This window comes from Diceros bicornis, chromosome 16 (assembly GCF_020826845.1).
Source record: "Diceros bicornis minor isolate mBicDic1 chromosome 16, mDicBic1.mat.cur, whole genome shotgun sequence".
NCBI classification, from domain to species: domain Eukaryota; kingdom Metazoa; phylum Chordata; class Mammalia; order Perissodactyla; family Rhinocerotidae; genus Diceros; species Diceros bicornis.
Genome location: NC_080755.1, coordinates 39830773 through 39843531, shown reverse-complemented (window position 1 = coordinate 39843531; position 12759 = coordinate 39830773).

The following is a 12759-nucleotide window of genomic DNA, read 5'->3' as shown; positions in this document are numbered from 1 at the left end:
GGCAATGATTTTTTTGGCACCAAAAGAACAAGCAACAAAAGCAACAATCAGTAAGTGGAACTACCTCAAACTGAAAAGCTTCTGCACAACAAATGAAATGATCAACAAAATGAAAAGGCCGTCTATGGAATGGAAGAAAATATTTGAAACTATCTTTCTGATAAGGGGTTAGTACCCAAAAAATGTAAGGAACTCATACAACTCAATAGCAAAAGAACAAACAATCTGAATAAAAAATGTGCAGAGGACTTGAATAGACATTTTTCCAAAGAAGACATACAAATGGCCAACAAGTACAGGAAAAGGTGTTCAACATCACTAATCATCAGGGAAATGCAAATCAAAACCACAATAAGATATCACCTCACACCTGTTAGAATGACTATTATTAAAAAGACAAGAGGTAACAAATGCTGGGGAGGATGTGGAGAAAAGGGAACTCTTGCGCACTGTTGGTGGGAATGTAAATTGGTGCAGCCACTATGGAAAAACAGTATGGAGGTTCCTCAAAAAAATTAAAAATAGAACTACCATATGACCCAGCAATTCCACTTCTGGATATATATCCGAAGGAAATGAAATCAGTAGCTTGAAGAGATATCTGTGCCCCCAAGTTCATTGCAGCATTGTTTACAATAGCCAAGACATGGAAACGACCTAAGAGTCCAGATGATTATAGAAATACATCTTTAAAGTGCTGAAAGAAAAAAAATAATACTGTCAACTTAGAATTCTATATCCAGTGAAAATATTCTTCAGAAATTAAGGTGACTTTGAAAGGGTGACTACCAGGAGCTGGGAGGTCAGAAAGGAGGCTATGGAAGTAGTCTAGATGAGAAATAATGGGCCAGGGACTATGAGGACTGAGAGGGGAGACTCTCAAATGAGGTCTTTGGAGATCACCTGACCACTGAGTTACTCCTAGAGTTAGTTTTCTAGAATAGAGATCTTATCACATTACTACTTACAAAATCCTGTGTGGTGTCCCAGAGCATCCAAACCTCTCATCTTGACGTGTACGTCCCTCCCCATTCTCATCTCACCCTGTCTTAAAATTAGACACCACTAATTAAAATCAAAGCCGCTGCTTTAGAAACAAAAAGAAAAGGCAAAATCATGAGTTTTTTGCTTTAAGGAAGGAACTCGATTTTTCTCACTGAATTCCCTGCTACCTAGATTTGTTGGGCTAGAGCAGGGTGTCTCAAACACAGCACTATTGACGTTTGGGCTAGATAATCTTTGTTGTGGGGAACTGACCTGTGCATTGAAGATGTTTAGCAGCATCCTTGACCTCTATCAGCTAGATATTAGTAGCACCCCCAAAATTGTGACAACCAAAAATATCTCCAGACATTGCCAAATGCCAAATGTCCCCTGGGGGATAAAATTGTCCCTAGATTAGCACTATTTTTTTTTTTTTCTCAAAACGAAAAGAAAAAAAGCCACCATATTTATTTAGTTTAACATTTCCCTTGATCTAGACAGATGTCAAAAAAAACCTCTAGGGCATGTAAACAAGCATGCACTTCCCCCATCCCCAGCCCAGGTAACCCAAAAGAAAAACGAAAGGCAAAGTTCTGTTTAACAGATAAATTTTATCTTTGCTCCTGGAAGATGTTTCCGTGTCCCAGATGTTTGCACGTCCTCTTCCTCTTGGGGCCACTTGGACCTTCGGAATAGCAGCTTTTCCCCAGCCGGCCCCTGAGCCTTGTTTTGTCTTTTTCACGCTCTTTAACATGGGTGCGTTTTTCAGCATGTCAGGCAAGATCAGAAAGTGGATCTCGCTGCCACCGAGGTACACCTGCTCCAGCTGTGCCACTCAGCGTCTCCGTAGGGGACCGTGACGTTGGATATCTGGCAGTTCCTACTGGCCTCCTCGTGAGCCTCTCACTATACACCTCGCCGGAGTTTTTCTCACGTTCGCGCCTCGGCCCCCAGCCTCGTGTAGGACTTTTAATTGGCACACCAGTAGACGTCTCAGCGGGAAGAGGCCCCTCCCATCTTCCTTTCCCCAGTGCAGCAGCGGCTCCAGTGAGCAAAGGGTAGGTTCCGTGCTCCCAGAACCAAATTTTTTAATATGTCAATTTATTGCCTACTTAAACTATTAATATCTACAGAGAAAAGAAAAACTCCCATTTTTCTGAGAAAATTTTATTTTCCCCTCGTTTTATAAGACACACTAAAATTTCTTATGCTTGATTTTCAGAACATTGTTTAGATAATTACCAAAGCAACAAAATTGTGTCTGGTGTGCACATTAATGATGCTTCCAAGTTGTATCATTTGATGCATATGAAATAGAGCTCAAATTTACCACTTGTTTCTCAAGGCATATTGGTTTCTAAAATACTGAAAACACAATCCAGCTTCAGTTGGAGCAAACGATTTACTCCACTACTTTCTTTTACAGCAAGGATGTTTTATAGGGTGAATTCTGAGTGTTCTTTAATCAAAAGCTTTTTGTTTTATTGATTACTCTCTTCAAATTGTACATTAATCCATCAGTCCTATTCCTTTCTCTCCACTAGCCGCTCTCCAAGTAAACACCTTGGAATTCAGTATTCACGACGTCAGTTGTGTCAAACCGTCTTCAGCAGAGCTTCTCTAGGCATGTGAGAATGAGGGGGAGTTTTCAAGAATGACAAGAACCATACCTGCCTAACTGCAAACGCTATGACAATTGACTATGTCATCTCTGAATATATATTGTTAAAACTCTATTTTTTATGCTGCTAAAAAAAAATGTATCTTGTCATTCTTTAAAAACTGTCAACTCTGTCAATGGGAAGAGAAAAAGTTTTAATCATACAGACATTCTGTGTTGGTATAAGTCTGTCTGCCAACAACTGTTAAAATGTAAGAATAAAGAGCGTTTATTAGATCTTATCCAAATACAGAATTAAATCTGGTCTTTGCCCCATCGCTGTTATCAGTGTCATTTTCTTTTCTTTTTTTTTAATTTGCTTTTCTTTTTTTTATGGTTTTTTTTTTTTTTTTTTTTTTGGTGAGGAAGATCAACCCTGAGCTAACATCCATGCCAATCCTCCTCTTTTCGCTGAGGAAGACCAGCCCTGAGCTAACATCTATTGCGAGTCCTCTTCCTTTTTTTTTCCCCCCTTTTCTCCCCAAAGCCCCAGTAGATAGTTGTATGTCATAGTTGCACATCCTTCTAGTTGGTGTACGTGGGTCGCTGCCTCAGCATGGCCAGACAAGCGGCGCGTCGGTGCGCGCCAGGGATCTGAACCCAGGCCGCCAGTATCGGAGCATGCGCACTTAACTGCTAAGCCACGGGGCCAGCCCCTGTCATTTTCTAATTTCCCCTAATGGTATCAAAATGTTTGCCCATCTTCCTAACTTCATCTTCACAACAGTCCTCCTGCTGCCATTCCTACAGCCACATGTAGCAGTTCAGAGTTACACAGGCCGGGACTGGAATCTTGTCTCATCACTTACTGCTCTGTGATTTTAAGAAAGGTATTGGACCTCTTCAAGCCTTATTTCCTCATCTGTAAAATGGGAACAGTAATACCCTCTCATAGTGTTTCAAGAATTAAAGGAAACGATGCATGGGAAAGACTGCCTTAGTCAAGTTTCCTTGATTAAGAGATTGTTAGCTTTTTGTGTTTGTAGAATGAATAATCAACAGAACAAAGAAACCTACCCATATTAGTTGTAAAAATGGAGTGGATTTTACTGGAAGAACAGCAGGGTGACATATCGTTAAGCCAAGGAAACATTGAATAACAAAGTTCAGACAGGGCAGATACCAGTGCAGCTTCAGAGACCTCAGCAGCTGTTCCCGTCACTCAAAAACGTCCTACTAGTAACTTGACTCATCTTCAAACTTCTTTAGCCTGCAGGTCACTCAGCACAAATTTTCAAGAAAAAGAATTTGATCACTAGCCCCTACCTAACTGATGGGCTTTTCTCAGCCAGTGTTCCATCCAAATCCAATCAGCTGTGGCTGCGGAGGAGGATCCTATGTCACAAACAGGTTTGCAGGGCCTATGAGAAGGAGAGCAAGGCTGACATGTACCCCAAAAAGTGTATTGTTCCAGTGCTTGGAAATGCCTGGCACATCATGAGCGCTTAATGAGTCTTAGATATTGTTGTTGTTATTATTGATAGAGTACCCTGTAATTTTCAGCCTCCATACATTTCATTACATCATTTTGTTTTTTACCACTGAAATGTCATTCCTCCTCTTTTTGAATGAAAATGAAATCATTCATTTATTCATCCATCCAGAAAATATTTATTTTATACTTAATATGAGTCAAACAATATTCTTGGCTTTGGGGATACAGTGGAGAACAAAGTCCCTGCCTTCACGGAACTTATATTCTAGTGGGGGCTGGGGATTTGGGGAATAATTGTACCCATACACCATGAATTAATATAATTTGAGATAGTGAGAAGTTCCAGAAGGAAAATAAAACAGTTTTAGGGGATGAATAATGATAGTGGAGGAAGAATAAGGGCTAAATGTGGGAGATAAAACAAGAGCCTGTGGACTGTGGTAAGGAGTTTGATTTTTATTTTTAGAGAGATGTAAACCCATTGAAAGGTTTTGAATAGAGGGATAGTGAGATCAGACTTATATTTATAAAACATCATTCTGGATGTTATATGGAGAATGGTTGTAGTAGAACAAGCTAGAAAGCAAGGAAGTAAGACAGGAGACTGCTACAGTCTTCCAGGATGATGGTGGCAGCAGCAGAGAAGTAGTGAAGAATGATCAGATTTAGGATGTATTTTGTGTTTTGTTTTATTATGAAATATTTCAAGCATACACATCTAGAGAATAGATTGGTATATCCACCTTCCAATTCTGTCATATCTTAACATTTTGCCATATTTGCTTCAGATTGTATTTTTAAGTAAAAAAACTTTACATAGTGGAACTGCCCAGAATAGCCCATAGATCCCATTCTCTTCTTCTCAGAGGTACCCACTGTCCTGTTTTTGATATTCATCATTCACATGTATGTTTTTGAGCTTCTATCGTATGTGTATATATTCATAAATATGCAGCATTGTTTTATATTTTTGAAAAATTTATATAAGGGATATGTAACTTTTTTCATTTAATATTGATTAAATGAACTTGATTTTTTCATTTAATATTTTTTTTTGGATTTGTCCATGTTCTTATATGTAGCTCTGGCTTATTCATTTTTTTCTTACTCTATATGTAGCATTCTTTTGCAGGAACACATAACAATGCATATATCCACTCTCTTCTTGATGGACCAGATAAGTTGTTTTCAGTTTTTCACTATTACAAACAGTGATGTAATAAATATCTTTATACATATCTCCCGGTGCACATGTACACGTATAAGATTTTCTCAAGGTTAGTGTTTCCTAACCTTTTTCAGGTCATAGCACACAAAGAAAATGATAAAATTTCTGTGGCATGTTAATAAACTGGAAGGGATTTAGGGACATCTATATGGGGCTTGGTGAAAAAGCTCATTACTTTTTTCTTTTAATTGTAAGAAAAAAATGGAATACTAAAGTATTGAGGAAATTATAAAATATTAAATTTACATAAAACTTCTAAATAAAAAATTTCAAGTTTTAATGAAAAGCTTGAGAGCACTTCCATGAGCAAATTTAATGTTTGAAATGTTTATATGTCCTGATCAAGACATTTTAATGACAATGTCTTCAAATTCTTGTAGATATAATTGACAAGAAATTTTACATTTTTACAATCATTCAAAAGTTGAGGGGCAGGCCCCATGCTATAGTGGTTAAGTGCGTGCACTCCGATGCTGGCGGCCAGGGTTCGGATCCCGGGCGCCCACCGATGCACCGCTTGTCAGGCCATGCTGTGGCGGCATCCCACATAAAGTGGAGGAAGATGGGCGTGGATGTTAGCTCAGGGCCAGTCTTCCTCAGCAAAAAGAGGAGGATTGGCATGGATGTTAGCTCAGGGCTGATATTCCTCAAAAAAAAAAAAAAGTTGAAATTACATTTTAAAAACCTAACAGCCATTCCTTTTCTATCATTGACAAATATAATTTTGAAGTTTTTTATGATAAATTAGGTTGTAGATTCCAGTTGTTTAGATAGTACAGAGTTCCCATATACCCCAGTTTCCTTTATTATTAACATCTTGTATTAATATGGTATATATGTCACAACTAATGAACAAATACTGATGCATTATTATTAACCATAGTAGTCTAGTGGTTAAGATTTGGCCGTCTCACTGCCATGGCCCCGGTTCATTTCCTGGTCAGGGAACCACACCACCCACGTGTTGGTTGTCATACTGTGGTGGCTATGTGTTGCTGTGATGCTGAAAGCTATGCCATCGGTATTTCAAATATCAGCAAGGTGACCCATGGTGGACAGGTTTCAGCAGAGCTTCCAGATGAAGATAGACTAAGAAAGTGGTCCTGGCCATCCACTTCCGAAAAAATTGACCTATGAATAGCAGCAGAGCGTTGTCTGGTATAGTGCTGGAAGGTGAGAGGATGGTGCAAACAAACCAGGCAGGGTTCTGCTCTGCTGTACAGAGGGTTGCTAGGAGTTGGAACCGTCTCAATGGCACTAACAACAAAAATTATCAAAGTTCATACTTTATTCAGATTTCCTTAGTTCTTGCCTAATGTCCTCTTTCTGTACCAGAATCCCAGCCAGGATACCTCATCACATTTAGTTGTTATGTCTCCTTAGGATCCTCTTGGCTGTGATGATTTTTCTGACTTGTCTTGTTTTTGATGACCTTGACATTTTAAGAAATACTGGTCAGGTAGTTTGTAGAATGCCTCTTAAGTTAAGGGATTTGTCTGATGTTTTTCTCATGATTAAATTGGGGTTATGGGTTTTTGAGAGGAAGAGCACAGAGATAAAGTGCCATTCTCATCACATCATATCAAGGGTGCATACTATTACTTTGGTTTATTATATCTCATCAGAACTTGTGAGATGATAAAAAACTATCTCTTGACAATCTCTGTGACAGAGAAGCAAATGAAAAACAGACTTGTAAGCAGCTCCTCACAAACATCCCATGTTGGTTTTTGGTCATTTGATCTTGTTTTCTGGTATGTCCAGTGATTTTTTAGTAAATGCCAAGCATTGTGTATGAATTGTATGTTAGTTTTCCCTTTCATTAATTTCTTCTCTAATGTTTAATATGTCTTTCCTCTTACTTTCCTTGGGTTTATTTTCCTCTTTTGTTTCTTAAAGTTGTTTAGGTCAATTTATTGCCAGCCTTTTTTATTTTTTAACATATAAATTTAAGGTTATAATTTCCCTGTAACCATGGCTTAGGTACCACTCACAAATTTTGATATGTAGTGTTTTCTTTATCATTCAGGTAAATAGTTTTTAAATTTTCATTGTGATTTCTTCTTTGATCCATAGGTTACTTAGAAGGGTATTTCTTAATTTCCAAAAATACGGTGATTTTTTGGAAATCAAATATCTAATATTGATTTCTAGCTTAATTGTGCACAGAACATAATCTCTATGATTTCAATCCTTTAAAATTTGTTGAAACTTATCAACAAAAAAATGAAGCAACCTGATTAAAAATGGGTAAAGGACTTGAACAGACATTTCTCCAAAGAAGATATACAAATAGCCAATAAGTACATGAAAAGAAGCTCTACATCCCTAATCATTAGGGAAATGCAAATCAAAACCACAATATACCAGCTGACACCTACTGGGATGGTTACTGTTAAAAACTAGAAAATAACTAGTGTTGATAAAGTTGTGGAGAAATTGGAACGCTTGTGCATGCTGGTGGGAATGTAAAATGGTTCAGCCACTTTGGAAAACAGTATGGCAGTTCCTCAAAAAATAAAAATAGAATTACCATATGATCCAGCAATTCCACTGTGGGTATATACCCAAAAGAATTGAAAGCAGAGTCTTGAAGAGATATTTGTACACCCATGTTCATAGCAGCATCATTCACAATAGCCAAAAGGCAGAAACAACCTGCCATGGACTGAATGTCTGTGTCCCCCAAAAACCCATATGTTGAAGCCCTAATCCCCAATGTGATGGTATTTGGAGGTGAGGCCTTTGGGAGGTAATTAGGTTTAGCTGAGGTCATGAGGGTAGAGGTCCCATGATAAGAATAATGCCCTTATAAGAAGATGAAGAAACCAGAGCTCTCTCTCCCAGTCATGCTAGGATACAGCAAGAAGGTGGCCATCTGCAAACCAGGAAGACATCACCAGATAAACCAGCGAACCTCATCAGACATCAAATCTGCTGGCACCTTGATCTTGGACTTCTCAGTCTCTAGAACCGTGAGAAATAAATGTTTGTTGTTTAAACCAATCAGTCTGTGGTATTTTGCTTTAGTGGCACAAACAAAGACACAACTTAAGTGTCCATGAACAGATAAATGGATAAACAAAATATGGTATAACATCCAATGAAATATTATTCAGCATTAAAAAGGAAGAAAGTCCTGTCATATGCTACAACATGGATGAACTTTGAAGACGTTATGCTAAGGGAAATAAGCCAGTCACAAAAAGACAAATATTGTATAATTCCACTTGTACAAGGTACCTAGAGTAGTTAAATTCATGGAGAAAGCAGAATGGTGGTTGCCAGGGGCTGGAGGAAGAGGAGATTGGGGAGTTGTCAATTAATGAGTACAGTTTCAGTTTTGCAAGATGAAGAGTTCTGGAAATGGATGGTGGTGATGGTTGTGCAATGATGTGACTATTCTTAATGGCACTGAACTGTACACTTAAAAATGGTTAAGATGGTAAACTTTATGTGTATTTTACCACAATTTTAAAAATTGTTGAGAGTCTCTATTGTCAGTGTATGTTTAATTTTTGTAAATATTCTATATGTGCTTGAAATAATGCATTTTCTGCACATTATTTAGATTTACTGGGTCATTTGTTAATTATGATGTTCCAAAAATCGATATATCTTTAATGATTTTTTTGTTTGCCTTTTGTATCAATTACTGAGACAGGTATGGTAAAATGCTTCACTGTACTTGTGGATTTTGTCTCTCTCTCACTGTAGTTCTGTATGATGCAGTGAGGCCATGTCATTAGGTGCCTACAAATGTAAAATAGCTGTATTTTACTGGTAAATTGAACTCACTCAGGAAAGTCCCAAGTATGGCATTCCCATCAGGTATTTATAGTTCCTCCTGGTCCAGAGGCAATTTACTAATCAGAGGTCATTTTTATCATAAATATCTATGTTTCCAGGTGAACAGAGCTAGAAAGTTAACTGAAGGTCAAGTCCTCATGCAGAAAAGGAAAGTTTTGTTAACCCTTTGCCTAGCGTTTTTCATCAGTGTGAAAAATCTTGAACTTTCTCTCTTCACATATTACTTCTGCCTCGTTCTGGTTTTTTTGTTCTTTAAGAACTCCAATTAAACATTTGTTGGACCTTTTCAACATTATCTTGTCTGTCTCAAATCTATGTCTCTAATATTGTCTTATGCACTTCCCATCTTTTTGTTTTCCTGTGTTTCATCCTAAATAGTCTTCTAACATGTTCTGGTTATTAATTCCCTCTTAAACTGTGTGTAATATACCATTAAACCTATCCATTGAGTTCTTAAGCCTCTCAATTCTAGAGTTTCTATTAGATTATTTTTTTTCAAACATTTTTTTTTTCTTTTTGGTGAGGAATATTGGCCCTGAGCTAACATCTGTGCCAGTCTTCCTCTATTTTGTATGTGGGTTGCTGCCACAGCATGGCTTGATGAGTGATGTAGGTCCGTGCCTGGGATCCAAACCTGCAAACCCAGGACGCCAAAGCAGAGCGTGTCCAACTTAACCACTATGCCACCAGGCTGGCCCCTCAAACATTTATTTAATTATTTGTGTAAGCCTGCTTTTCTTGAGGTCTTTTTCTGGTTTTTGACTATGTGCTGGTCATTTTATTTGGAAAATTATCTGTAGGATAATTTGAAGTTTGAAGTGATGATATCTTCATGTGGAGAGGATTTTTGTTTGTTTCTGCCCAGTGCCTGTGGAGTGCCACTCTAGGACCTGTTTATTCAGTATTCAAGATATGAGACTTCCTGATTACTATAAAACCTGATTGCATTTTGTGGAAATGCTGATTTATTTCCAGTTTATCTTTATCGTATGAGATTTTGTATTAAACATGGGGGTGTTTATTAGACTTTCTATTTTCTGTGGCACTAGATTTATTTCTCTGTTGCTCAGCAATCTTGCAAAATTCATAGTCAGTTTATAGATTTTACTTTTGGATTGTCAAATGCCTTCAGGACAAATGTTTGGCTTAACTGCCTGGAATACTACTTTCTAAGATTTTGGCTGGATAATTCCTCATATGAGGCATTTGCTTCTGATTTTCTAATCCAAATTTTTTTGGTGGTTCTCAGAGTTGGATCAAATTACCAAGTTGTTTAACACATGTGCTAGTGTGAAAACATCCTTGCATTACTAGGGTTAGATCTGCTTATAAGTTAGACAGGAAAACTTTTTTTTCCTATTGATCTAACAATTTTTATCTGGTTTTGGCATCCAAGTTATAATAACATTTAAAAATTAGTAGAGAATGTTCCTTCATTTTATTTTTTATTTATTTTTATTTTTTTAAAGAAAATGCTTTTTAAAAAAAATTTCTTTCTTTATTTTTTGGTGAGGAAGATCAGCCCTGAGCTAATATCCATGCCAATCCTCCTCTTTTTGCTGAGGAAGACTGGCCCTGAGCTAACATCTATTGCCAATCTTTCTCCTTTTGTTCCTCTTTTTCTCCCCAAAGCCCCAGCAGACAGTTGTATGTTGTAGTTGCACATCCTGCTAGTTGCTGTATGTGGGACGCTGCCTCAGCATGGCTGGACAAGCAGTGCGTCGGTGTGTGCCTGGGATCCAAACCCGGGCTGCCAGTAGCAGATTGCGTGCACTTAACTGCTAAGCCACGGGGCCGGCCCCTGTTCCTTCATTTTAAAATTCTCTCTATAGTATTAGAAATTACATCATTGGTTGTTTCTGGTGGAAAGTTTGACTGGGAAGTGGCAATAGGGAACTTTCTGGGGTGACGGAAATGTTCTGTATCTTGATAAGCATTTTTGAAAACTAATTGAGTTTACTTCAGATATGAGGATTTCACTATATGTAAATTATACCTTAATAAAAATATTGTTCAAATATTAATGATTGTTAAATCTAGTTGGAGTGTATACAGATGTTCATTGTATTATGCTTTCAACTTTGATTTTTCTTAAATCTCAGAATAAAAAGTTGGGGATATAAAATTAAAAGATAAATTCATTGTTCAGTTTCCTTGATATTAGTTTTGGTAAAGGTTAAGGCCAAGCACTATCTGCAAAGTGTAAAGGAGTGAAGAAATGTGATTAAAATAGATGTATGCTTGGCATAAGAAGAAAGGTGGCTTGAAATTATCTAGGAAGCTTGAACAGTTATAGGGTAAGAGGAAGAAATCATGGGCAAGGAAAAGAGAGCGACTGAGATCAGGGAGGACTGATGGGTTCAGAGATAGGAAGGGAAAGGAGTAACAAGACAGGGGCTTGGAACTAAACTCAATATTTCATGCATGGTCCAACTAGGTTGAAAACTCTTTTCTAAAGATACTAGGATATATCACATGTATATATGAGTGCTTAATACTTTTTTTGGTGTTTATCAGCTATTTAGATTTAAAAGAATTTATCACCTATCACTTTGTAAGTTTATATAGTACATTTTCCTCCATTTTGTATGAGGGACACCTCCACAGCATGGCTGGTGAGGTGAGCGGAGCGGGTCTGCCAAAGCTGAGCATGTATAACTTGAACCACTCTGCCACCAGCAGGGCCTTAGGTTGAGATTTTGCTAAAGTTACACAGCTGATAAGTGGAAAAGCCACTCCTGAGACTCTTGGCTCCATGTAATGTAATCTCAGGACACTTTAATTACAATACTTAATATTAAGTTTTTAAATTGGAGCCAGATTAAGGTGGTGGCCCAGCCAGGTAATTGCCTAGAACCTCAATCCATAAAGAATGTTAACACATTTTATCGCTGAAAATGTAATGAGGATAAAATTGTATTTAAAGAATTCCTCTGGGGGAACAGTTCTGCATGTGGCTGGAGTCGTACTTTGGTATATGGCGTACAGTGGTGGTGAGACTACCCTACCTCCCTCCTTCCTGTCTCCCCTCCAAGGATATGTTATGTCACTTTCTAAGGACGTTAGATCCAAGTAAGAGCAGAGATTTCTTTTTGATGAGTAGGATATACAAATTTGGATCAAAGCTGAACCGCTCATGACAGAAAAAAGAAAGGCATCCTTTCCACCCTTTCCCACTCAGACTTTCCTTTAAACAAATATTGAATGAATACTAGGGAGTATAATTTAGAAAAGATGCCAAATTAGTAATCTGGCCTGGGAAGACAAAGCAGCATCCTATTTCCAAATTCTTTCGGTGGCAACTGATAGAAAACCCATCTCAAACTATCTAAAACAGTAAAGGAAAGGTACTGGCTCAAGAAAACTGACAAGTACAGAGGTAGGGTGGGTGTCAAAGTTAATTCTGATATTTTTTGGTGATTCTAGCCCATGAGATGGGTTGGTCCTCAGGCTGGCCCCTGGTAGCAAAATGGCAACAGCGCTCCACATGCTAGAAAGTTTCCTCAACTCTAATCACTGAATAAATGTCCCCAACATTTATTGGTCTACCTGATTAACCCACCTTAGGGCATTGGCCCTTACTTGATCTAACTGGCAAGGCCTGAAAATGCCCTGTAGCAGCTGGATTTACAGGTACAGTCT